At 30.3% G+C, this 26,206-nt stretch overlaps 1 protein-coding gene across 2 annotated transcripts in view; it reads left to right on the forward strand.

Annotated features, from left to right (window-relative positions):
- The window catches only part of LOC126774431 (ADP-ribosylation factor-like protein 4C), a 58,427-nt gene that overhangs the window by 8,750 nt on the left and 23,471 nt on the right, over positions 1-26,206 (forward strand). Inside the window, exon 2 of one of the 2 annotated variants that reach the window (XM_050495958.1) lies at positions 17,985-18,010. The exons of the other annotated variant lie outside the window; for it this stretch is intronic. The gene's annotated coding sequence lies outside the window, so the exon portion shown is untranslated. The remainder of the gene's footprint in view (positions 1-17,984; positions 18,011-26,206) is intronic. 2 annotated transcript variants of the gene reach the window in all.

Raw genomic sequence — 26,206 nt, forward strand, 5'->3', positions numbered from 1 at the left:
TAAAAACAGACGTATTGTATAACTGGCTAGCGCTTTATACACGGTTTCGCTCGCGTGCGTCTTAACTCAGAATTGCTAAATACCAATTTCCATTGCTCTTTCTTTCAAAATGAAGGAATTTCCTTAGGGGTTAAATTTTTAAATATCGCCTACTGTGTGAAAGTGTTCTTTTTGCAAATGCATCCAATTTTTCAAGGTGCTAACCCCAGCACAGCTCAAACTATTGGTATAATATATATAAAGAAACATTTTAAAATCTAGCATTTTATAACGTTAATAAGTACAATCACGCTGTGAAAACTTATTTTTCATTAATTTCTCATGTAAAAATACTTAAATATTTTAAATTAAATATTTTGGTTAACTTTTTATAGATGCATGCATACAATACAGGGCTCAGACAAGTTGCATTCGTTTTCTAATGCTTTCGAATTTAATTATTAAAATAGTTATTTGATATAATTTTGCATGAAAACCAATCAAGTAACCCTTTGGAAGCAATGAAACTAATTAACCGTTTAAATTTAAAAACCGTTATCATTTTCAATTTCTCAAAGATTTTAGTGTATTTATATGTATATTTATAGATTTAAAACTAATAAGCGTTTACTTTAATGTATATTTTAATATTGATAATAATTCGGCATAAAGACCCAAAATATTAATTCATTGATTTTACCGTTAGTAAAGTGAAAAAACATTTTATATTTAAAGACGAAATAATTGTTACATTGCAATACACATACATTCCTCGCTCCACCGACCCTTTTTGAATCAATTGAGTCGTTGAATTTAATTTACTGCTTCAGTATGTAGATTCCAACGAGAAGAACCGCGGTAGTTAAACTTCCACAAAACAAAATACAATTATATATGTTAATAAAATAATCTATATTCGTTTACTTTATGCTAAAATCTTTTCCATTAAATTTGCTAATGGTTCCGCTCACCTTTATTTCGTATTTATTTCATTTAATACATCAATGTCGAAAATGTATTTTTAGATACCAGCGAATCATGTTCACTCGTACGAAACGAACCGTACGAGTGAGTGACGTCAGTGACATTATATGCAGATTTCTTATAGAATAATAAATATTAAGTAAAAAAAAAGGTAATAAGTTGTGTTTAGCGTGGATAGCGTCTGTGTCAGAAGAATCAACAGGAAAAATTCATATTTAATGTATGACCTCTAGGAAAAAATATCGCTTTAAGATATCACCTTTTAAAATCCTACCCGAGTAAATCATGTAATGAATCATAATCTAGCATATATACAAATATACAACTATTATAAAAAGTAAAAAACAAGATGACCCAATAGCTGGATAACGTGAATCGAAACGAAAGACCCCAGATTCAAACCCAAGCAAGCACTCTGGTTCATTTAGTATAACAATTATCAGGCAACCGTAAATGATCAAATAGAATAAAGTATATACAATATAAGCTTCAATACATTTTTTTAAAAAATAAATGCCAACTAAATTACATAAATGATTTATTTTTTACAAAATAGCTTTGTATTGTAGTCCATATGGATTTACATAATTAAAAAAAAAGTTAATATACTTTGACACAGTTATCAGGCAACTGTAAATTTGCCACAATACAATAAAGCAGTTAACAGTATTAGCTCAATTGGTCACGTATCGGGCACAGCGGTAGGCGGAATTTAAAATTTATTTACAAATATGTTTAAAAAAAAAATAATTAAATGATGTCCATTACATTTACATTACATTTATTCCCTATACAAAATATTTTTAATAGGAGCCCGTCCATCATTTGGGATGAAAAGTTTGTTTTTATATAAAATTTAAAACACCGCGGCCATCATTGACTGCCATTTGCACATATACATATATACTACCAGTTTCCCTCCGCGCGTGAGGGGGCAGTATTAGGTACTCTATGTACTTTTCTGTACTCGTTACAACGTATATACAAAATAAATACATGATAATCGGTTGAGTATTTCAGACGTGAAAGCGTAACAAACAAACAAACAACAATTTGCATTCGCATTTATATATAAGAACGCTGAATGATATATTGCACATCTAGCAGCGACTAACAACAAAGTTAATAATATAAAATCTTTCTCCACATAAAAACTACATAATACATAAAAAATTGTGTGTGTGTGTGTGTGTGAAAATCTCAAACAGATAAACCAACATTTTTTATATTAATATGATGACCTGTAAAATTCTTTTTTATATGCACAGGTGACCGAAATAATCTTTTGTATAAACCTACTATAACCAAGAGCGCCGCTAGCTTGAGCCAACTAAAAGTATTTTTGGTGTCAGTAGGTTATAACTTACCTTCTATGCGCGGAAACATACTTTGGTTTAACTAATCGCAATACTAAAAGGACCTAACTGACCGATCAATGCCAACGGTCAGGTCTAACCGCTTAACCTGCAATCTTATTAAATTTTTATTTATTTATTACGTTTCTAATACACAAGATGAAAAAAAAATTGTTACTAATAAAACAAAATTAAAATTAATGTATTCTGAGTTTTATGTATAGAGCAATTCAGTCTTGCTGACAATATCTTATGCTTTTATTATTCATTTGAGTACCAATCATCGTGTAAATTGAATTTTCATCAAAATTGAAAATTCACCTAAAATTAAACTCGATAGTAGCCTTTGATAGTCGAGAGCCCTTGTGAATTTGGGCTTCGTAATAAATTCGGCCGAACTGCGCCAAATTTCGCCAAGAGGTCACACTATAAAACCTTTTTATTATGAACATTGCAAACTATATGAACCATTGGATAAAATATTTTTAGCAATTTTAAAGGCTAAATATACACACCAAGTTTACGTAAGAACAAAGGACAAACAAAGGGGACATCCAGACAGGATATCCATTACAATGCATGCTTATAAATATTTGATATGTACACTTAAATCTAAGATTTTGTTTGGAATTTTTATATCACATTTGGCTTTTTTATTACCTAATTCTATTATAACGTATCTGCCTTTATACATTTATTTGGAATAATATTTAAATATAATTCTACAAGAAACTAAAGAATAAGAAAATGTGATGTAGATTACAATATTATTTTGATATTGTCTGCTAAGAAAAAATAACTTGAATACTGATCGTGTGTGTTTATTTATTTCTTTATTTACTTTCAATGTTCGATTTTATGGAGGACGTAACAATTGGAAAGGAAAGAGTATATAAAATAATATTTATTTCAGTCATAAAATATGCCTTTGGGAACGTTAAATGATTTTCCGCGAGCGGAACTCATAGGCAATTTCTAGTGTATGATACACTAGAAATATATATATCTTCTCTTTCGACTTATCAGATAATACCTTGTAACATAACTACTTATATAATCTATTATCTTGCGAAACATATCGAAAAACAAGGCGATAATTGTTTTTCAATTTACAACTTTCTATTCGCTACCTTTACCTCATACACGTCCGTTCTTATTTATTGGTTCTAGAACTTTTATTTGATTATAGTCTGTTTTATATAATCATCTCGATAGATTATGGGAGGGTAAAAGTGTAATAAAGGTTTGATGTAATTTTTGGAAAGTGTAATAAAATTTATCAAGGAAAGATCTTAAACCTACGTTTTCCTATATAATCTCATATAATATTCTACGAAAGCTCTGACTCAAACGTCGTTAATTTGATCGTTAAGAAGAAAAACATACAGATATTATCATTTACCTGTGTTAAGTTAACGTTTTGTCATTTGTTTAACAAAGGAACATGTTTGACACAACATTACTTAAATCAGGTAGTAAGTTAAGTAGATGGGTGTTCAACGTACGTTGTTATTCTCAATATAAGAAATCTAAATGAGGCCAAAGTGATGTACGAGTAAATATGTGTATAATTATTCAGAAAATGTTATCAAAACGACTAAGATTGAAAAACAATAAAATCAAGCAAAGAAAATTTCAACAGTCAACATTTTAATAAAATAAATTTGTTAACATTTGTTAATTATTGGCAAAAAAATATATACGAATGATGTGTCCATCAGCTAAGACATCTCGAGTCAGAAGTGCTCGAGAAACAAAACGTGAACTTGACAGCTCGATTTGACGTATCCTTTCCTAAGATTGTCAGTTTCAATAATCTAAACATTTTATTAAGGTAATTTTTAAATGAATAATCACGCATATAAAACAAAATATATTTAAATAATAATAATTACATCATATTTCAATCATAAAATTGAACTTTATATAATCTTTGTTTTTTTACTCAACATTACACAATATTGCTGGAAAAGTGTATATGTTGAAGATACGTTATATTTTTGTACATACAAAAGCTCACAACGTACGTTAAATACGTACAAATAAAACCGTATTTGTACGTAGTGTTGCAAGTCAATATAAAACTAAGATTTATATGATAGGTATAAAACTAAGATTTACATATAAGGAATAACTTATATTATATGCAACCTAAATGTCAATTTGATGATGTTTTTTTATCTAATATCTGTATGCTGACGTTGATCAAACTAATGGACAGGACGAAATAATGAACAGATGTCCATATTAAGTTGCCTTTCCTGACTAATTAGTGTGTCAGTCACGTTGCTATGGGAAAGACGTGTAATTAATAAAAGTTAACTGTCGTTGGAACGTTCACTCACATAGGCGTGGGTTTGAGAAGAAATATAAATAATCCTGTATTACTATATCATTAAAAGTTAATGAACAAACTTATAATACTCATTGTTTATTCTTATGAATTTTGAATTTGGAAACGAAGAGTTCGATGTTTTACTCAAGCTTCAAAACACTAAATAAAATTTGGTATTGAAAACTGATTAAAAAATTTATAGCATTCTCTCTTATTTACAATAATAACACGTCTATTATTATGTTTATTTTGCACAAAAACTCGAAAGGTCGATGTAACGTTCGCTGGTAATCGTAAAATTAATTAACATTCAGTTGCATACTCTAAGAGTCACGTCCACACTCGTGTGGTCGACGAGACCAGACTCCATTATGTACTTCCATTCACGAATGCTCGTTAAATAAGGTATTTACGAGTATTGCAAAGGATTAAATTGCACGCAATGTGGTTAACACATGCGATCACTTTCAAACTAACCTAATACAATTGTCAAAACTTATTTATTATTCGTCTTATGTAAAAAGAGCGCTTTGTTATTGTCCGTCATTGGTGTCGTGACCAAGAGAAATTCCATAATTGTACTCTATCTTGAAGGAGACATACCCAATATAATTGTTTCGACCATTAACATTCCAATTGTAACCGCTTGCATACTTACTCGAGTGGTTGGAGTTATAGAGAGTACCTGAGAATAGTAAAATTTTCATATTAATTTCATGTTCCAAAATTAAATACAGTCCTTTGCTGAAATCTCTCCAGCTATGTAAATGTCGAAATCTTGTTTGCGCTTGCTTATTAATTTAAATTTAAAACATTTTACATCGTTCCAATTTATTTTACTGGTTACTTTTATTATTATTATTTTCAAAGTTAAGGCAAAAGAAACAAAATAGGATGACACGTGTTAGATTTAATAAGAATATGTGATATATATTTTTAAATCTTTGGAAGATATCATCCCAACACAATAGCTTTGTGAAAAGCCGATAATGGAATTCATGAGGGAAACCGACGCCACGCTCCACCCATTCATGTGTCAACGGCTCGCTTAGAAACAAGAGGTTATCGATCTAAAAATATGAAAGCTTTCCTCCTGGCATTGTCTTAAACGACCGAGTTAGGAGGTTGAAGTACGTTGAACGTGTTCGAGTAGCAGCAGTTCGGATTTCTTACTACCGTCCATACAATTGTATGTTACCTCATTATTCATGGTTAAGGTTTTTTTGAAACCCTTACTTCAATTGTACAATATTTTACAGTATTTCTATTATAAATAAACCAGATGCACATATTTCCTGTCCTGTGGAACATTAAAACCTCCTTTGATACAGTTACGCTAAAAATAAAAAAGACAAAGCTAACATGAAATTAGTATATCTTTATATCACCTTTATATTCTTGTTTCTCTGAAAATATTTAGGGAATTAAGGTATTGACATTGGGCTTGTTTAAATCGGGATTGACGAGGGTAGATATTTATAGCGTCAAACCCACTAAGACTCGACCGCAGACGACCTTAGCCTATCGCCAGTATGAATTTTAAGACAGAAACATGAATGACTTGGCTTTGAGGAATTTACATTATATCGCCAAGATCATAAGACGTTTGACGACAGCGGTATATGGGCGGATCTGACAACATTGCTTACGGCAACCGGCCAAGAATTCTAACGTTTTATTAAGACATGACGTCTCATTATTAGAACTGTAAGAATATTCTATTTCCAATTGACAAAAAGCAATTATAATCATTACAATTAAATACTAAAAGACAGAATTACACTTAACTTTAAAGTAAAATTCAATTTCCATACAAAAACAAATATTACTAAATGTTGTTTGTCCGTACTAATACATTCAATTATGTACTACAGTAATGAAAGGGCTTAACAGTTATTGTGCTTCCTTATAGCTTCGTGTTATTTAAAAGTAACTTTAATAAAATGTACATAGGAATTAAATTGCTTTATGAATGTTAAAGATTTATTACTTTTGACTTCGAAACGGCACTCTTATTTTGCCATGGAATCGCGTAATAGCGTGAGATTACGCTGCGTTCCTTGAAGATAGACTCTCAGCATAATCGTTACGTTCGTATCAGATAGTTGGCACGTGTGAAGTGTAATTAGTCATGGATAACTCGGCTTCAATCATCGTAACTCTCATCCGTGATTACACAGTTCTAGTCATACTTATCTTATAAAAGTTTATATTATTATTGCATACAAATATTTCTTATTGATATAATCATTTCTTATTTACGTTCTACCAGCTTGGAGTAATTAATTTATTTAGTTATGAAACATATATCACTGAATGAAAGTATGATTTCGAAATAGAAATCATATAGTTAGATCGATTAGTATCGTTACAAATAAAATTAAATTACAATTTTTATAGTAAAGAATTTTTGAAAGGAATATTGATAGAATTGTCATTTTTTTTTTGTTTTACTTTTTGTTATACTTGCAATTTTTCATATTAAATCTTGGGTAGATCCAGTTATGAATACTTATGTATATATCTCAAATCTGACATTGTAACCAGTTATTGCACATCAATCATACGTTACCACTGAGGCTTCTCATTATTTCGAAACCGGAATCAACGTCTGTTGGACACCGCATTCATTTAGAACCTTAACAATACTTTGACAATGAGATAAATTTATAAAATAATAAACAAACACATTTAATGAAAACAAGGAACACTCTTTTACCAAGAGATAATCACCAAACAGAGATATAAAAGTTATTTTTGTATGAAGACGACATACTATTTATTGCTTTGACCGTATTTGATTTCAAAACCAGTTTGAGAATATTTGGAAGGCAGTGCAAATATTTTTATTACTTCAATATTTTCCAATTTTAACTTTTCCAACGTTTTCTGACTGTAAATAATGACATACATTTTTGTTTCGAATTTCCACAGACATTTTGTCCGTGCCTTTGTTGTATTTTTTCTATTGTTTTGATTTTTATTATTTTTGCTGCATCTGTTTAGTTCCAGGCAGTTACAATCTAGATTACATCAAAATATATATTAATTATAGTAACCGCAATGTTGAATTATGATTGAACGATTATTATATAACATATAATATATATAATTATTATTATATATTTATATAACTGTAAAATTAGCATTCAAAAGTAAAAACCTACTTGAATAACATATATTTTAATTTGATTTGTTGCTTTCAATACTAGAAATATTTATTTAACCAAGATACTGATCCCCTCACACTGGCGAAAAGAACCCTTTTATGGTTGCTACAGTAGAGCAGTTCTACAATAATGTTGTAATAAATATAAAATAGCCTGATAAAACCACCAATCGGATACACGTTGGCTTTCAAACAACCGCACTCACCTACCGCTAATCCAAACATTTCCTTTAATCCTACATAGCAGGCAACAGGCAACAGTTTCATCCCGCCATGACCTACTTTCGAATTCAACCCTCTGATGTCAATGTTTATTGATTTTCTTGGTTTGCTCCGCTTCCTCTCTCATATTAAATATATTATTTATATAATATTTTATATAAAAAATAGCTTAATTTATTAAAAGACATACGCGTGAAATGATATAAATCTGAAAAATAGTTTTTGATCTTATATTTTACTTTATCTTTTAAATTTAATTGTTTGTAATTTTTTTATTAGTAATTGCTTATCTCGCTGGCAACAAATGTATTTAGTATTTAATAATGCGAATTTAGTATGAATATATAGGTAGCATCTCCTTCTACTCTTCTATTCCTCTACCTTCCATCTCTACTTTAGACATATCTTATTGTGAAATAATTTAAAAGATTTTAGGTAAATTTTCGTGGAGACTTATGTATGTCTAATGACTTATGTATATAACGAATAATGATCTATGTATTTAGATATATTTAGGTTTCTTATACGCGGCGCCGCAGCCATACCGGCGCCGGACCGCAAATTTATGTTTATGATTAAAAACCGCATCGCTGCCGCACCGCAACATTTGTTTACATATTTTTTTCCATTACATTAATATTGTTTGACGTCAGAATAGTCTCCTAAGCCGTCGATCGGATAAGCATCTCTTACATTTTTTATGCTCATCCATATATATTCTGTAAGTCTTCGTAATATCTTATCTCTTAACAAAGAACATGAATTTCAGTCATCTGAAATTCAATCTTTTATTACAACTTAAAACACGACATACCTATTACCGTCTGTTACGTTATTTTGTTGTCGTCAATATTTGTCGATGAACTAATCTGTAAGTAAAGTAAAGTAACCTATTTAATTTTCCTGTTTTTGCTAAATATATGGCATAACATTGTAACTTTGTTGAGAATTTTTTTTTTATAGAATAGGAAGGCGGACGAGCATATGGGCCACTTGATGGTAAGTGGTCACCAACGCCCTTAGACATTGGCATTCTAAGAAATGTCAACCATCGCTTATATAGCCAATACGCCACCAACCTTGGGAACTAAGATTGTATGTCCCTTGTGCCGGTAATTACACTGACTTACTCATCCTTCAAACCGGAACACAACAATATCAAGTACTGCTGTCTTGCGGTAGAATATCTGATGAGTGGGTGGTACCTAGCCAGACGAGCTTGCACAAAGCCCAAAGCTGGCACATTTACAATTGATTACATAGACAATTTGTGGTAAAGCGAATATGATGAGAATATTGCTTGTTTGATTTCGTTCTGACTGCAGTCACTCGGTAATCGATCGTTTATATTTATGAAAAGACTATAAGAACTTCAGCTCTTAGAATATCTATAATTAAATGCACGATAAATATACGAGAATATATTTTCTTTCCACATGTAGACATATACCTTATATGTAATAAAATCTTGCTTACTGCTAATCTTGTTAAAAAGCAGTTAAGTACTCTCGGCGAGGCAAACAATCTCTAATGCTCAATATAAACTTAATACTTATTTCCAGCAAAATGAGATTTTTCAAGTTTGCCTTAACAGTTGTCTTAATTATATGTTTTTCTAATCTTGTATTATAGAAGCTTGTCTCGGAGTAGATTTGTTACTTTCTCAAAAGCCAGGCGTAGTAAAATAAAAACCCTTTTTAATTTTATATAACAAGACTCACAAATGTTCTTTTTTATTCAACATAAAAAAACTCAAGAAAAGACTGCTTTTAAAAGCCAGTTCTAGCTATTTCCCACGACGACAGATACAGACACGCTGTCTAAGATATATATGTCTTATTCACACTTCTTTCGGATATGCAATAACACAGACAAGCCAGAAAGAGTCTTAAAACCACAGATGAAATATAATTATACATATAAATAATAGGCGCGCAAATAGGCCAGATCACCAGATGATAACTTTTGCACCGTCAACCATACACTGGTATTTCAAGCACAATAAAATTTAAATATACCTTATAGCTAGCTATCTTACTACCAGGTAAAACATACTAACAATTATGACAACAAAACGTTCTAAGCAAATCTTTATCGTGCTTATGTAATCCGTAACATTCACAACAAATAAATCAAGATAAGATGAACAGTATTCGCTTATCATCAATAAAACGTAACATAAAACTATTTAAAATACAACACGCTCTGATTGTTAAAACGATATCTAATATCCCTTTTGTGAATACAAACAATAGCAAAAACCACGAAAATGATACAATGCTTATAAAACTGTGATATAGTCATACATAAACATTACATACGTATATAGTATTGTGTTTAAACAATGGCTGTGAAGTAACGTGTATTCGCTAATCTCATAGGATTTTCATTTGCTGATATATTAAATCAAGTAATGAAAGCAATGGCGGAAATCTAAATTAGAGTTAGACTATAGCCTATCTATCTGCAATTTTCGAGAGGGGATTTTCATGTGGCTATTATGGAGATTTTTATTTAGTTGAATATAATCACTAGATATTCCACCGCTAAACATTTAACTTAATATTGTTGCGTTCCGGTTTCAAGGGTGAGTAAGCCAGTGTAACTACGGGTTAGTGTAACAAGGGACATAACATCTTTGTTCCCAAAGGTACTGCTGTTTTGTGGTAGAATATCTGATGAATTGGTGGTACCTACCCAGATGAGCTTGTACAAAGCCCTACCTACTATACTGATTATACATTCTTACATCGCCAATGTCTGGGCGTGTGAAAAACGCTACAGATATTTTCGTATTGTAAATAAATGTTTGCATAAGTTTCGTTTTCGTTATTTTACTCCATTATATTTCTAGTTGTGTAAGAACTATATTGAACATTGTAAAAAGATTAAACCTCTCACTTTATGTTATATTTTTATGTGCAACAAAATTTGACTTTTAACTCTTATCAACATATACTTCAATTAAGTAGGCTCCTGTGTCAATCTAAAACATTATCTAAATATAATATACGTACAGTTTAAAATTGTCTGATATACTTTGCTGTATTATGTACAACTTTGTACGTAACTATTAGTATATTAATCCTACTTTCAGTTTCGCGTGTGTATAGTTTTCGTAAACCTAAATTATGTTTATGCTAATTAGCACACTGTTTTTGAAGTAACTTTAAATACATAAAGCTTTTCGACTACTTCAATATTGCAGCTCTAACATCGTATACCAGAGAGAGAGGAAAAGTTTTTTTTAAATTAACTTTATCTAAAAAATCATATATAAACTTTATGCAATTTCAAAGTGTACAACCTGCCTGCAATTCATACATCTACGCAATACCGATCTCATTAGTTACATGAGCGAGCACTACACTACTAACGAATCCCCCAGTTGGCCTCCATAATTTCATAGTAAAATCTACTCAACTGCGATGATATTACGACATATTTTTGCTAAATTAGAGATAGATAAATATTTAAAATGAATGTTGCCGCCTGTTTTTGTTACTTTGAACCATTTAAAATATTAACTATTTTAATACAATCTACAAAATACTTATCTAATATCTCTAGTATTACCTGAAAAACCTTCTTTCTATCGATTTTTTTTTAATTGCTTTAAAAAAAAATCATCACGCAGTATTTTTAACGGACTCCATATAGATCCCCCTTTTCCCTGTATGTATATGAGCGTATAAGTAGATTGTATCGCTTCCGGACTCTTCACAATGATCGGTCGACCGGAAGTTCGGCACGTGCGACTGTCATGCAAAGAACCAGGACGCCAGACACCATCGCAGATAATGATACAGCTATTGATAGATTGTAGCTTATACACAGCCAATACTACAAAATTGAAAATAAATTAAGTACAATATCAACGAAAAACCTCAAAAATTTTTTTTTGATGTTTTTCTTTTATTATTGTTTAATATTTAACTAATCAGCCGCTAAAAAATTATATGTCGTTACAATTTTAATAATTGTATCCTTAAAAATATTTATATATATGTGACGAATGATGTTTTGAGATGAGAAACGAATTAAAAGAAATCTTTTTATGAAAATTTCATTTCTGTGTACTATTTTAGTTTGATGCTTTTGTTAGTGCTACATACACATACATTTTAGTCTGATAAAAAGATGCGGCTTATCTTATCACGATATATGGTAGACATGATAATCAAGATAAAACTCTATGAAACTTCATTACGCAATACATTAACAACATATGCAAATAATCATAGCGTATACAATTTTCTATCTTACTTTGTGTTATGCTGTATTATGCTGTAAAAACGTACATATTTTTAATCCAAACTTTTTTTTAAACAAACAATTCTCCATTGTTTGTTTTTCTGTCGTTGATGTATCTTTCTATTATTTTGATTGAGTTTATGTTGGGTTCATCAATCATCAATCCAAACATTAGGGAGGTTGGAATAATTTACAATGAAATTAATAAATTAGAATATGAAATAATAAATTAAAAATATTAACATTTTTATACAAATAATATAAGTAACTATATCAAAATAAATTAAAACGTGTGGACTTAGTTACTGTGTTATGTGTAGGCCTCCAATTGCGTAAATTGCAGTGGTAGGTAGCTACCACAGTTCGCTGGCAGTTTTTGTCATTCACCCTTTTAAAACAGCGATGAGAGTTCTCTTTGTCCAACGTGTTCCATTGACTGCGCCCTTATGAATGTTTCATTGTTAAACCGCCATTGACTAACGCAATTATGTGGAAGGATTTATGGGAGAACTGTTTTCACTGTGTGTTCTGGTTTTATGTTATTGTATTGTGATACTAATTGGAGTACAAATCTAGGACTTCATAAACCTGGATTAACCATTGCATTTCATACTAATATTATATGTTAAACAATTTAAAATGCCTCGTTGATATAGTTCTGAAGTCTAAAGTTCGAATCCCGGTCCGGGCTTACATTTTTTTATATAATATAAGATGGGAACATGGCTCACCAAATGGTAAGTGAACACCAATGCTCATAGACATTGGCACAGTAAGAAATATTAACAATTCCTTATTATATATATTCCTTCCTTGAAACCTCAGAGAACAACACGATGTGTCATTTGTCCATAGACATTGACACGGAAAAAACTAATGAGAGGAACCCTACCGAAACGAGCTTTTGCAAAGCTCACCACAATGAGTATCATAACGGGATGACATTATAACGATATTAGCGAAATAATACGTAGTCGTTTGTACCCTTGTATACAGACGGTACATGCTCAATGAGCCGCCATTTCCGATGCAAATCTTTATCTTAACGTATTCCTCTTCATAGCACTCTTAAAAACTGTCGTGAGCCGTGGTGGCTGATATACGAATAAGTACACTAAGCTATCAGTTCTAGCGGCGTCCCATGAGACGCTTTTCCATATATAGTAAGTAATTTAAAAAAAACAAGTTGAAATAGACCAACTTCCAAGTTATCCCAGTGGTTAGAATCCTATTCCTCAAAAGGACAAGAGGACTTTAACAAGTTGTTACGTTTATATACGAATAAATATTCTTTTTTAATTATATCTATATAAATATATAATACTTACAAGATTTCTTTTATCTACATATACGTGTCTTTACAGTTTAATAATAATATGAATATCTTAAATGAATGCGTTGGGTTATTATTCTTGGCTATAAAGGGCAATGACATAATAAATAGTAGAATGATGATAGACGCTTACGATTGTACTAAAGTCAATTTCACTTTATCATAAATGTGCAGCCCTTAATTGAATCATTGAAAATTAACGAAACGTTCAGTTTATATATATTAATTAATAAATACTTAACAAATAATATACGCTATACAGTGATACTTTGTATATATTTCAATAATCATTCATTAATTAATAATTAAAATATTGTGTGAAATGAAAAACGAATATTTTAATTTGGTAAATAATTGAAAGATTTTTATTTATCTTATTATATCTTTGAACATTTACACGTATACTACTTTGTTTTTATCAAAAACTAAGAACATTACGAGTCAAAACCGGACAGGAACCGCTGAGTTTTCAGGTGCTTTGTGCTAATTCGGGTTTATTATTCATCTCGTATTTGGCGGTAAATAAGAAAATTGAGCACGCTTTGGATCATCGTGGTGAAGTAAACTCCAAATCTTCAATTTGCTCGCTATTACCGTGACATTGGTGTCTCATTGATCTCATTTTAACTCGAATGTCTGCTTCAATCCTCAAAGGGTTACTACATTTATAGCGCAGCCGGCTTTGGTCATAAATCTAAGTTAAACCAACTAGTAGTTTCTTTCGATTCTATAATTATACAAAGTTGATAGCGTTATATATTTGGTTTTAATAAATAATGATTCTCTAAATTGCCATTAGATTAATCAAAACTATATTTTTAGAAATAGTTAAAATCACCTTTATATGTTTATGTACTATAAATGTGGAAAATATAAAAATCTTCACCATGAGAAAATACATACGCTACATGTTTTCAGTATTGCTTAAAATTCAATGTATATTCATATAATAGGCATACATTTGATATGAAACGCCCTCTTCAGCGATTTATTTTCTCTTCAACCGAAGCAGAAATTCGATCAGTAACGATGTCGATGTAGAAACCAAATAGCACATAGTATTATCTACATATTATAAGTGAAACAGACGTCTAAAATAGTATTCTATTGGATTAATGTTTTACAGAAAAGTAGCAAGAAATGACAGTTCATTGCTTTAATAATATGGAGTTTAGTTAGTATTATTGATTTGTATAATAATAAAATCTTATTAATATTAATGAAACTTTCTACGTTCACATGTAACATAGATAATCGATAAACATTTTTTTACATCATTTTGTAATTGTAAATGGTATCTATATTCATGTTTTTTTTTTTAATAATTATAAACGTATTTAAATCTGCAATAACAGAACGGGTGTAATTCAAAACATTTGACACACACACACACACGAATCGATATGTTTTACATAAACAGCTATAAATACAAGAAGTTTGACTTCAAAAATTACAGCAAATGTTTAGAATACGATACCTTGGAGTATAGAAGTAAGTCGTCAATTCTATGGCTTATGGTATATCTTGATCGAATTTCTGCCACGGCTGCTATTCTCAAAGACTTAACTAGTCTTTGAGAATAGCAGCCGACACATTCGAAGAAAAGAATGAATGAATCAGACGCAGGACAAACGGCTTTAGTTACAATACAAGGAACAGGATTGTAACGCTACTCTACGTAATACCGGTGTGCTGTTCGGATTTTTTTTAAAATAACTCATCACTTTTATTCAGCCGACTTACTGACTTATAATACGAGCCTCTGCTACGAACTACGTAGCTATAAACATCAGTAAAGTAATTAAACAGCACTTCATTAACGAATATCTACGCAAACTCTTTAGCAGTCATAACAACATAACCGAATACATACTTATTAAGAGTTTTTATGTTAAACAATCTCAATTTTTTATATAAATTTACTACAAAATCAACGTACACAGCACTAATGACGTTTGACCCAGTGCCTAACACTGAACCCGTGTTTAATTAAGCGTGTCATCGTATTATCGGTTATATTTCACGCAAGGAAACGAATTGACAATCCAATTTACACGTGAAAAATCATTGCGATATGGTAACAAAAGAAATAGTTTATATTTTAAATCAATTCATATGAGGCCTGATCTGTACGACACTACCTAAAACGTACTGAAACATAGTATACGTTCAGATATAAAATTACGGGCAATAGGAATATGACAAGTTTGATCGCAATTTCACATCGTGTTAATGATTTATATTGCTGAAATGGAACTGTAGAATGCATGCCTTTATTGGTTCGAAGTATTGATCTTTTTACGAAGTATTTCATTGGAAATTCAAAACTGAATCTCAAAGTTCTTCTGCTTTAGTAATCTCGGGACGCAGTTTCGATCGAAGTGACGTCACTGAATAGTATCTTTGGTTTTGATGCATTTTGATCTTTACAGCCTTCGTATTAAGGCTCAAACTAGTATTATTAACGAATAAATTTAATATCTTCTATGGAACTCTCGCTAACTTACGTCATCGGAATTTTTGTGATGCAAAGAAAACTTTTACGTATTTTCAAAAGCTTTATCAAATATTGGGGGTGCATATAAAATAATTCATAGTTAATCTTATCATATATCAAACTTCTTTATACAAAGATCCGGAAAAAACTACTTGTAAAATAAGTTTCCTTATGGTTCCTTTATAAGACGAAATAAATTTAAATTAATACCTTATAATCTATATTACATTATAATTAGAATATCGTATTTGGTTAAAACAATTTACTCTCTCCAAGGTTAATCAAAATGAATTAATTTATTGTTAATAATAATCAACATATTTGCACAATAAAAAGGTTTAACATAAAATGTAAACCAATATAAATACACTAAATATTTAATGAAAATAAAATAAAACTATATACAATATTAAAGAGAATATTTATTTAGACATCCTAGGATTTTTCTAGAATATTTATTTAGAGAGTCTAGTTAGAGACTTCAGTCTTCAGAGGAAAAATAGTAACTGTATATGAGGAGATGATTATGAGTACAGCTTAGTTGACCGACCTTTGTTCATTCTCCTATCGTGTCATATTTGTTACTAAATATTTAACTCTTTATCTAAACATGCTGCAATGCAACGACAATTTTATCAATGTACAAAATAATCAATTTTATTATTATGACGTAATTAAATTATCTGATAACATCGTCGTTCTTGTTTCAAAACGCATGTTTATTTGTTAATACATAATATTTTTTAATTACTGGGTTTTTAAATTTTAATATTAATGGTTTTTTTTTTATATTTTAATATGAACTAATTGAAAACCGCACATCACATTAACCTGGGATAAAATGAAAGTCGCTACTGTTTATATTATGTATCTTTTTGTTGTATAAAATACCACTGATGTATGAGCGTGTTCTATTTAAATGAGAATTATTTTTAAAAAAGCGAAACGTAAAAGCACATTTACTCAAAAAGTTTGGTTTGTTTCACTTTAAACAAAAGCCACAAATTAACCAACAGGAAAATTATAAAAAAATATATATTTTTTTACTCTATGGCTTGCATTTTTTTTAAATAAAATAAAATAACGTCAATAAAACAGAGATAAAATTACGACTTATCTTTTCATAGGTTAGGAGAAATAATAATTCCGCAACGCATTCAAATATTTGACACAAAAATAACGATATGGATTTGATATTGCTGATATTTTTAAAGATAACTCAATTGGAAATACGGATGTAATGTATTTAAAGGGAAAACATTTTTGAAAGAAAGAAGTATAATAAATAAAAGTAGAAGTTATTTAGTAAGATATTTTCCAAAAATCTACTTCATTATTAAAATATATATATATATTTATTATTAAAATATATATATATATATATATATATATAGCTCCAAACCTTCTCCTCAAAAAAAAAGGGAGAGGAGGCCTTAGCCCAGCAGTGGGATATTCACAGGCTGTTACTATATTATTCAATGAGAATTAGCCCCAAATATTGAATCCATATCTAGTAGGTAAGTGGATGGAACATTTCTTAATCTGAAGACGACTCTATTGTAGTGATACGATCGCATTTCGTTCAAGCATTCATTATTCAAAAGATTATTTCATTCGATGGCTACATTATTATTCCACCCACGGCTTTGAAATGCTTTAACAAAGGGATAAATTGAGATTAATCGAATCGGTTTCCGTACAAACTGTATATATGTGATTGAACATCTTGCGGTCGCTTACGCTCGTTTGTTATTGACTTATATGTAGCATATTCAGTAAAACAATCCTTATTCACCCACGGTTTTTTTTTTCATTTAATCATTTACGATTTATAAAATAATTGTTTTTTTTTTCAGATTTTAACGACTGGAGAAATATCTAGGTAAGCATTTGAAATTTGAATGAATGCCAGAAGTTACAATCTTTCTTGATTTTATAAGTTTAATCACAATTTTTTGTAATTTAATTTCCTTGAAATGTGCACTGTATCTAATTAATGCTGAAACGCGTGTGAAAATATAGTAATCTAATCAACAATTCTATTATAATTAAACAAATCTATGTGAGAAATTACTCCGTATTCCTATTAAAGATTTTAATCGACTGTGAAGAGGTATGAATCTTTGCTAAGAATAAAAACTTCACATGTACTACCCTTAAATGGTTAATAGCATTTGCAATTTATAAGGGGATCCCCTATATAGACAAGGTTAATGAATGAATAATTGTCATCATACAGAACTTGGTATATGTATATCAGAGAATTACTTAATGATGTACTTAGTAATATATTTAGTTCAACAAAACTTATCGTGCATTCTAACTTGGTTCGGTATATATATAGCAATATAAACGATAATCTTATTATGGAAAAGAATAATTAGAAAAGTGTTTCTATCACAAAAAATATTTAATACAAGTAAAGTGACTCGGATCAAATATATTATGTAATATCAGTAGTGCAAGGTGCTTCCTCGCATAAGTTGTTTGCGCATCCGGATAGAAAGTAGTCCAATGCACAGATTTGACGCACATGTGTGGGAACATACATCCCCTCGCAGGGTGCAGCTGTGGCTGTGGGAATATGAGATAGATCAATAAATAGACGAAGTCCTTGTTGAATTTAATAACTGTCACATGTATTATTTATAATCAATTGACGCTTATATATTTATACTAGTATCTAAATTACTATTGTACCGGATTACTATGAGAAATCCTATCCCATCCAACCTTGCGTTCCATATAATTATGATGTACACAAATATACTATTATATTTTATCGTTTTCTTTGTTGTTCTGCCCGAAATTGCATACAAAGCCGATCTTATGGGAATAAATACATTTTAGGCATGTCAACATCTTACTCACATAATTGTATGATATGGCTGATGGTTGCTATAGATGTTTATATTAACCTTGTAAAATAACGAGTCAATAGTGCTCATAACTCCCGGCTTGAATAAAGTATATTCCGATTTTTATGTGATTACGCCTGTACATAATCATTCTTCCTGTCACGTTCAATGAGACGTTCCGTTTCAAAGCCGTTAATTCCTGCCACATAGGAATAAATTATATCATACAATTAAATGTTATAATAAACTAGCTATTCCCCGCGACTTCATCTTCATCAAATTTATTTTGCCAGTATATCCAGTAACTTATATGCCTATGTCATTATCCAGATCCCAAATTACCTCTGCGTTATTTTTCATTACTATCGAGTATAGGTTTAGTCGTAATGAGGAAACACGCAAACAGACAGAGCTACGCATTTATAAAATTTATCAGATATCTAGCACAGAATTGATAATAAAAGCTAATTAGGTCGAAAATAAATACTGACGATTGAAATAAATCAATAATATACATATGTATTATATATTGTAAATAATTATATTTTAAAGATAACGAAACGAAATTATATTATTTAAACATAGGATTAAAAGTAAATAAAATAATTTTCATAAGTGTTGGTTATTAAAAAAACTAACATCTAAACTAAATGTAGTTTAAAAAGACAGTCAGATACACTTTAAAGTCTATAACAATCCACACTGTTTTCAAGTATTCGTCATTCTCCATTCATTCGTCAACATGGGCATAGTTTCATAATATGCAGAATAGACAATGGAATCCTTAGACAAAAGGACTAGATACACGCTTGAAATACCGCAGACTGTATGTAAACAATAGGGAAGTGGGCCAGCGACGATCTCAAGACATTCGAGCCTCTTTATGAAGTGTGCAACTTTTGCCATACTTGCTTTGTAGTATTCGAATATGTTGTATACTTAAATAAATGTTATGATATCAATTTTATTTCATTCGGCCTAACCTATAAACGTTGCTTAGCTGGTGATTAGTTAAACAATGCCGTGTCTTCTTCTTTCGATTATCAAATCAATGATGACAAAAAGAGACAAATCAATGTTTAAATAAACAGCCGCTAAGAAACGCTTATAAGTAGTAGGTATTTTTATTTGAATTAAATTAGTCTTAGTTTGTCTATAGCTATCTTATAAGGACGCAAGTACCGACCAGGGTTCAGTTAGGGCAGGTCTATCAATAAAATCTCAGTGGCAGCCCAATGTTTGCAGTAATTACACTTCCGTGCAAAATCTAGCTTGTCTTGCGCCTAAACTCTTTTTAATCTTGTCGGATTTCCATTAACGATGTCATTATAAATAAAACACTTGCTAATTAAGGTAAATTTTATGTGGGTTTTTAATATTTTAATGAATATTCCATAATTAATTTTAAAATTTTAATTGCTGTGGATGTTTTTAAACGATGATAAAATCGGTCGTATTAACATTATAATCGTCGTCTAACACTCACGATTTAGTAGACAAAAAAATAAGAAAGCCATTACAAGCTACAACGTAAAAACTGTTGACCCCGGCTTTTACTCAACATCTCTAAGGGTCTGAGTCACTATTTTGATATTTAGTCACTCGCACAGCGTGGGGTCAAAATTAAACAAATACAGATTGTTATGATATATTTTTAATTTTGTTTTCTCATTGGAAATTAATACCCTTACAGTTTTAAATACAACATATTTTGTAGTGTGCTCTGTTATGTATTAAACCATTTAAAAAATAAGCTTATATTTCGGAAGTAAAGTCTGTCGCTTCTGTTACAGTACACGAATAATACTTACAATGATTAAAAAAACTACAATAATTGTTCCGTCTTTTCAAGAACAAGAAATTCAATTCTACAAATTAATTTAATAATAACCAATATTGTCTACGAAAATAAGGATAAAGGTAAACTTGCATCTTTAACAAAAGTTAATTTCGAAGTATAAGTTCCATGCCGTGAATAAAATGGGCTTAAACAAATTTTATTGTTCCAAGAAGCAGACGGTAGGAAGTTTATTATGGCCGTTAAGTATTTTATCGTTATTTGTTTTTAGATTGAGAACAATATGAGTTAGGATCTTTAATTATAAACCCATTTACAAAGGTTTCACTATTGTTTTTTTTTTTAATAAAAAAGTAATATTAAGGGTTTAGTAAGAACTTTTTAACAAATTAATATAGAAATCAATTTAGGCCGATGAAAATTTTACTTTTATAGCATTTGTTTATTGTATAATATATATATATATATGATTTTTAACCTACGACATAAAAGGGGGTGTTAGCTTAACGTGTGCATCTGTTTATGTCTGTGGCATGTTATGTCTGTGGCATCATAGCCCACAAACGATTTTTTTCTGTTTGAAACGTGATGTGATCGAGATGATTATTAACTATAAATCATTAATATCTATTTAGGCGTTATTTACAGGCGCTTGATGATCATCAGCTAATTTCCTACTTGAGAAAAGGTTCTTACCACCTTTGACATGTTAAAATATTACTAAGTACCTACTCGTCATAAAGTTAAATGGCCAACAAACATTTCATTTTTACATTTCATTTTTAGAGATTCTTTTTTGTGTCGATTATTATTTATTTGATTCTAATTATAGAAGAAAGAAAAGAATAACATTTATGAACAATATTTATCACACAAATAGCAATCAAAACGCCTCGCAAGAGATTAAAATAACTAAGAAAAACATGAAGTCATCCAACCTATAACAATAATTCTTCCAACGTTTGTTATTTAAAGCTCGCGATATCATCATGTACTTGAAAAACATTTTGTTCGTATTAAAATAAAAAATCCCCTAATATTATCGAGCTTGGGTTCAAAATATATAACATTGAGAGCTGGTTTTCAAGACAAAAGTTAATCCATAACCTTTTATAGGTATGCCTTTAATCAACTAAATACTACATATTAATAATACAAACTATAAGTGTAATAATCATAATCTATGAATTCTAATCTAAAAGTCACGTGGCCTTACAAACAAAATGAAGTATTTGTGTGTTTATAATATTTGGTAACCTAACCTTATGTTTTATAATATATTTACTATTTCATAGTTACGTTAAATATATATGTTATCCAACTAGACAACAAAAATGGATGCTTGACTGCTCCATTTGCAATGAAGTTGGCTTAGCAAGTACATTATATCCCTCATTAGCTTGTTGCTCGCTGAGTGATGGGCAAATAAATAGGTCGGATATTAGGGGACAGAAATGAGAACGACCTAGTGGGACACTCACAGTGCCATCTTTGTGATTGATGGAACGTAACGCAAATATAATTCACTAATATAAATTTTACCACGTTCTATCTGCCTGCTGTACAAAACATGTCTATTATATTACAGAATTAGCTTGTTACTCGAACCGTCACGATAATCTATTGGCTTATAAATCTGTAAGTTACGAGGTCCTGGGTTCAAATACCGGGTTGGGTGTTCGGTCAAGAAGTAAGCATTAAAATCCGTTAGTCCTAAACTCTTCGGTTTGAGACACTTTTACGGTCAGATCAGATCATTATAGACCGAAAAGAGAATAAGCTTATGTTCGAGCACACACTTGTACATTATAATAACTTCTGCACTAAACTCAACTCTTCTTAGGAATTCTTTTGTTGGTAAATACGTCTCCGTCGCCATACCGGTTGATGCACTGCGTGCTCATATGCTCATGGACGCGTTTAACAGAAAATACCCCTTAGTAAACTTTTATGATATCCTGAGGTAAGTAGGTTATAGAAATATTATTTTCTATTTTTTTTGGAAACTAAAACGGAATTATTATTATCATATAATATTATATTATTATGTTATTATTTATATGTATATTGTGTACCTCGGCCACAATTTGGGTCCAATTTTTTATTTATAAAAAGTTTTGCTTTTTACGTTCATCACGTTCATCACATCAAAAAAATATAACTTATTAATAATTTAATTAGAGCCCAGCAAATCTCGGTTGCCCAGATATTTGTTATAACTTTCATACTCTTCATATTTAGGTATTACATTCTAATTAAATTTAATTTTTTTGTATACTGTAAGACTGTAAGTATATAAAACATTAATGATTTTTTACGAAATGGTCGATAATACTTTAGAGTAAATCAATTTTTTTTCTTTAAATCTATTAAGAATATATTTAACTGGAGATAACTAACTTACTTACTGGCTACTGCCGTATCTGAATCTATAAATTCAAAAATAGTAATAATATATATAAATCCTAAGACAAAGAAAAAATATATATCTAATCTTTTAATTCGGAAAGAGGAGAAGAAAGTGTCTCCACAGTGAATAAAATTTCAATAACCTCTACTCGAGTTACATAAAAACAATGATAATAAAATCTTAATGATTTTTCAATATTACTAGTCTGTATCCATCTTTGTAAAAGACCGATTCAATTAGGAAACTTGTTTTGTTGAACACGGGTCGACCAACCAGGGTCGCCTATAATCATTGTCACGGCAGAACCGTAAAACGCCACGGCATTAAATTATTCAACGACACACGGACCCCAACCGAAAACGATCTACAATAATAGCACTTAAAGCAAAAATATTTATTGAGTGTTTTCAGAAAAGATTTAGAATTTTCAATCCCACTATATAAATATTAAATTATAAATAATTATAAATATTTAATTACCGAGCATAATGGAATCATTCTAAACATTAATTCTTTGTTCATAAAATTATCTGTTTTCTTAGAATTTAACAACATGGAACAATTAAGGAAGTTCACTTTGTTCATAATAATCGAAATATAGATACTTTTATCAAGAGGGCTTGTTTGCATTGGACATGAATGTAGATACTACCGAGAGCCGAAAGGAAACTCGGCAGTTCTTTTCATATTACAGCTTATTTAAAAGAAAACACCCCGGTTATATGAAACTGCTGCTCAAACACCTCTCTTTAAAGGCGAATTGTTTGGATTTTTTTTTCACCTCACCGATTTATGGCTCTTAGAATTAATTAGCTTTTTTAACAATATTAATTAATTTTACCAAAGACAGTTAATACAAGCTTATTACATGGAAATTAATTCTATATGTACTATCGTGAGATTTTATTTTAAGTAAAGAAAAGACTAATAATTAGATCATTTGTCTGGACCAGTTCCTTTATTCCTCCATGGCCTATCGGGGTAGTATGCTAAAGGGCCGTGTAACTAAGCCATACTTATTAGAGTATGTGAATCTTAATCGAAATCAAGATTTCGTGTGCGAATGTGTGTGAATTTGTTGGTGCATCATCCTATAATTGATAGGAAACTTCATTTAAAAATGTGCATGTCTTGAATGGAGTTCAGTCACATGATACCAACAACTTGCAATAGAGCAACGTGGTAAAATTAGCACCAAACCTTCGTCACCAGAGGAGGCCTTTGCCCAGCAGTCAAGCCCGGACTTGGAGATGCAAGGTCATCAATCACTTTGACATTAGAGGCTTCCCATTCCAAAGCGATTAGAGTAAAATTATTATGTTTTTGGCTGGATGAGACCCCCGGCTGGAGGGGATCCTAGGCCGGCCTCGTAGGCCTAAGCATAAATCTAGGGCTACCAGCAGTAGGATATCTCACTAGCTTATTCCTTTTTATAAAATATTCTTAATCCGGAACTGCTCGCAATAATATAGAAAGGAAAATAACCAACGACGTTCAATAATATGTTTTGATACCCCGATGTCGATAACACGCTCGTTAAACTTTCTATTTACGTAGAAAGCACAAATGTCTTAGTTTATCTCAGAATCGTTTCATTTACACTGTTGAGAATACTATATTCATACATTCGTAATTAATTTTTGTTCGTATACATATTTATTTTCTCTTACAAAATTGTTCTTAAAGACATTTAAATGTTTTTTGAAGAAAAGGCTTAGCAGATATTGAATCTTGACTCTTTGGAAATCATCCAATTTAATAACGAAAACCGAATCAATAGCCATTTGCTGAGATTATCAGCAAACTGTTACGTATAGTTTTGTATTTTTTAGAATTAGTTTACTAAAACGAATTGTTATTGCATCAATCATTTGATCTTCAGCCAAAAAAGATAATTTCATCTACTTGATATGGAAGGACATTAATCATAATCGCTTCGAATCATTATTTAGGATTAGGCTATAAAGTTGGTTATATGTTGTATATGAAATAAAATATATTTTTGACATAGCCGGAAATTAAATTTTGGGTTCAAACGATTTTCTGACGAATGCTCAGTACTATAACATATTATTATAAGGTTATAAGTAAAACTTTGAATCTGATCATGAAGTGAATAAATGCGCGCGTAATTGTTGTAGTTTTAACATATTTTAGGTAAGACATGATAAATCTATTCAAAAAGACTATTCGTTTGCGTAATGAAGAAGAAACGACCACATTAACTTATTTATAACACTGGCAATTTTAATTAAAAAAATAGTATCTTAATAAAATGAATATATTTTTTTTGTCTTAAATATACAAAATTGCTGATTATATTTTTTCTGAGTGCTAAGTCTTAAGTTAGTAGTGGGGACACTAGTAGTCCAAAAACGGTTCGAACCTTCAACCTTTATATTGCTGAGACAGTCTATCGTGAGGCATTTGGGTTTTTAATTTTAAAATTTATTTTATAAGAAAATTGTATACCTACTAACTAACTCGTAAATACTTAGTTAGTGATAACCAAACATAACGTATATTAACTTTATTATTTATTAGTAAATAGCAAGTATATGCGTAAATATTATGATGTGTTTGAACGTGCATTATAATGACGGAAATGATAGAACTCATGTTGCAAGGTTATCTTAGTTTATGTGAGTGGGGGACAAAACGCGTAGTTTTAAGTATTACTGATAACGCGGTTATATGCAAACAAGGCTATCAATCGCCTACAATATGATTTTATATTTCATTCTTTGTTTAAGGACCGTATGTTTACAATACGTGATTCATAGATGAACGAATGGTTATGTAATGAATATTTCATATCTATATCTGAAAATCATTATTGAACTCATAAAATATTTTTTCGTCATCACAAAATCAATATGAAAAATATTAAACCCTAATAATAAGAGTAACTGATGTCCTAGAATTTTAAATATCGATTACATTAAAAATTTAAAATTCAAAAAGGACACGCGATGTCACATAATTGTCGTTCGAAATATAAAATCTCATTTA

Source organism: Nymphalis io, chromosome 16, assembly GCF_905147045.1.
Source record: "Nymphalis io chromosome 16, ilAglIoxx1.1, whole genome shotgun sequence".
Classification (NCBI taxonomy): domain Eukaryota; kingdom Metazoa; phylum Arthropoda; class Insecta; order Lepidoptera; family Nymphalidae; genus Nymphalis; species Nymphalis io.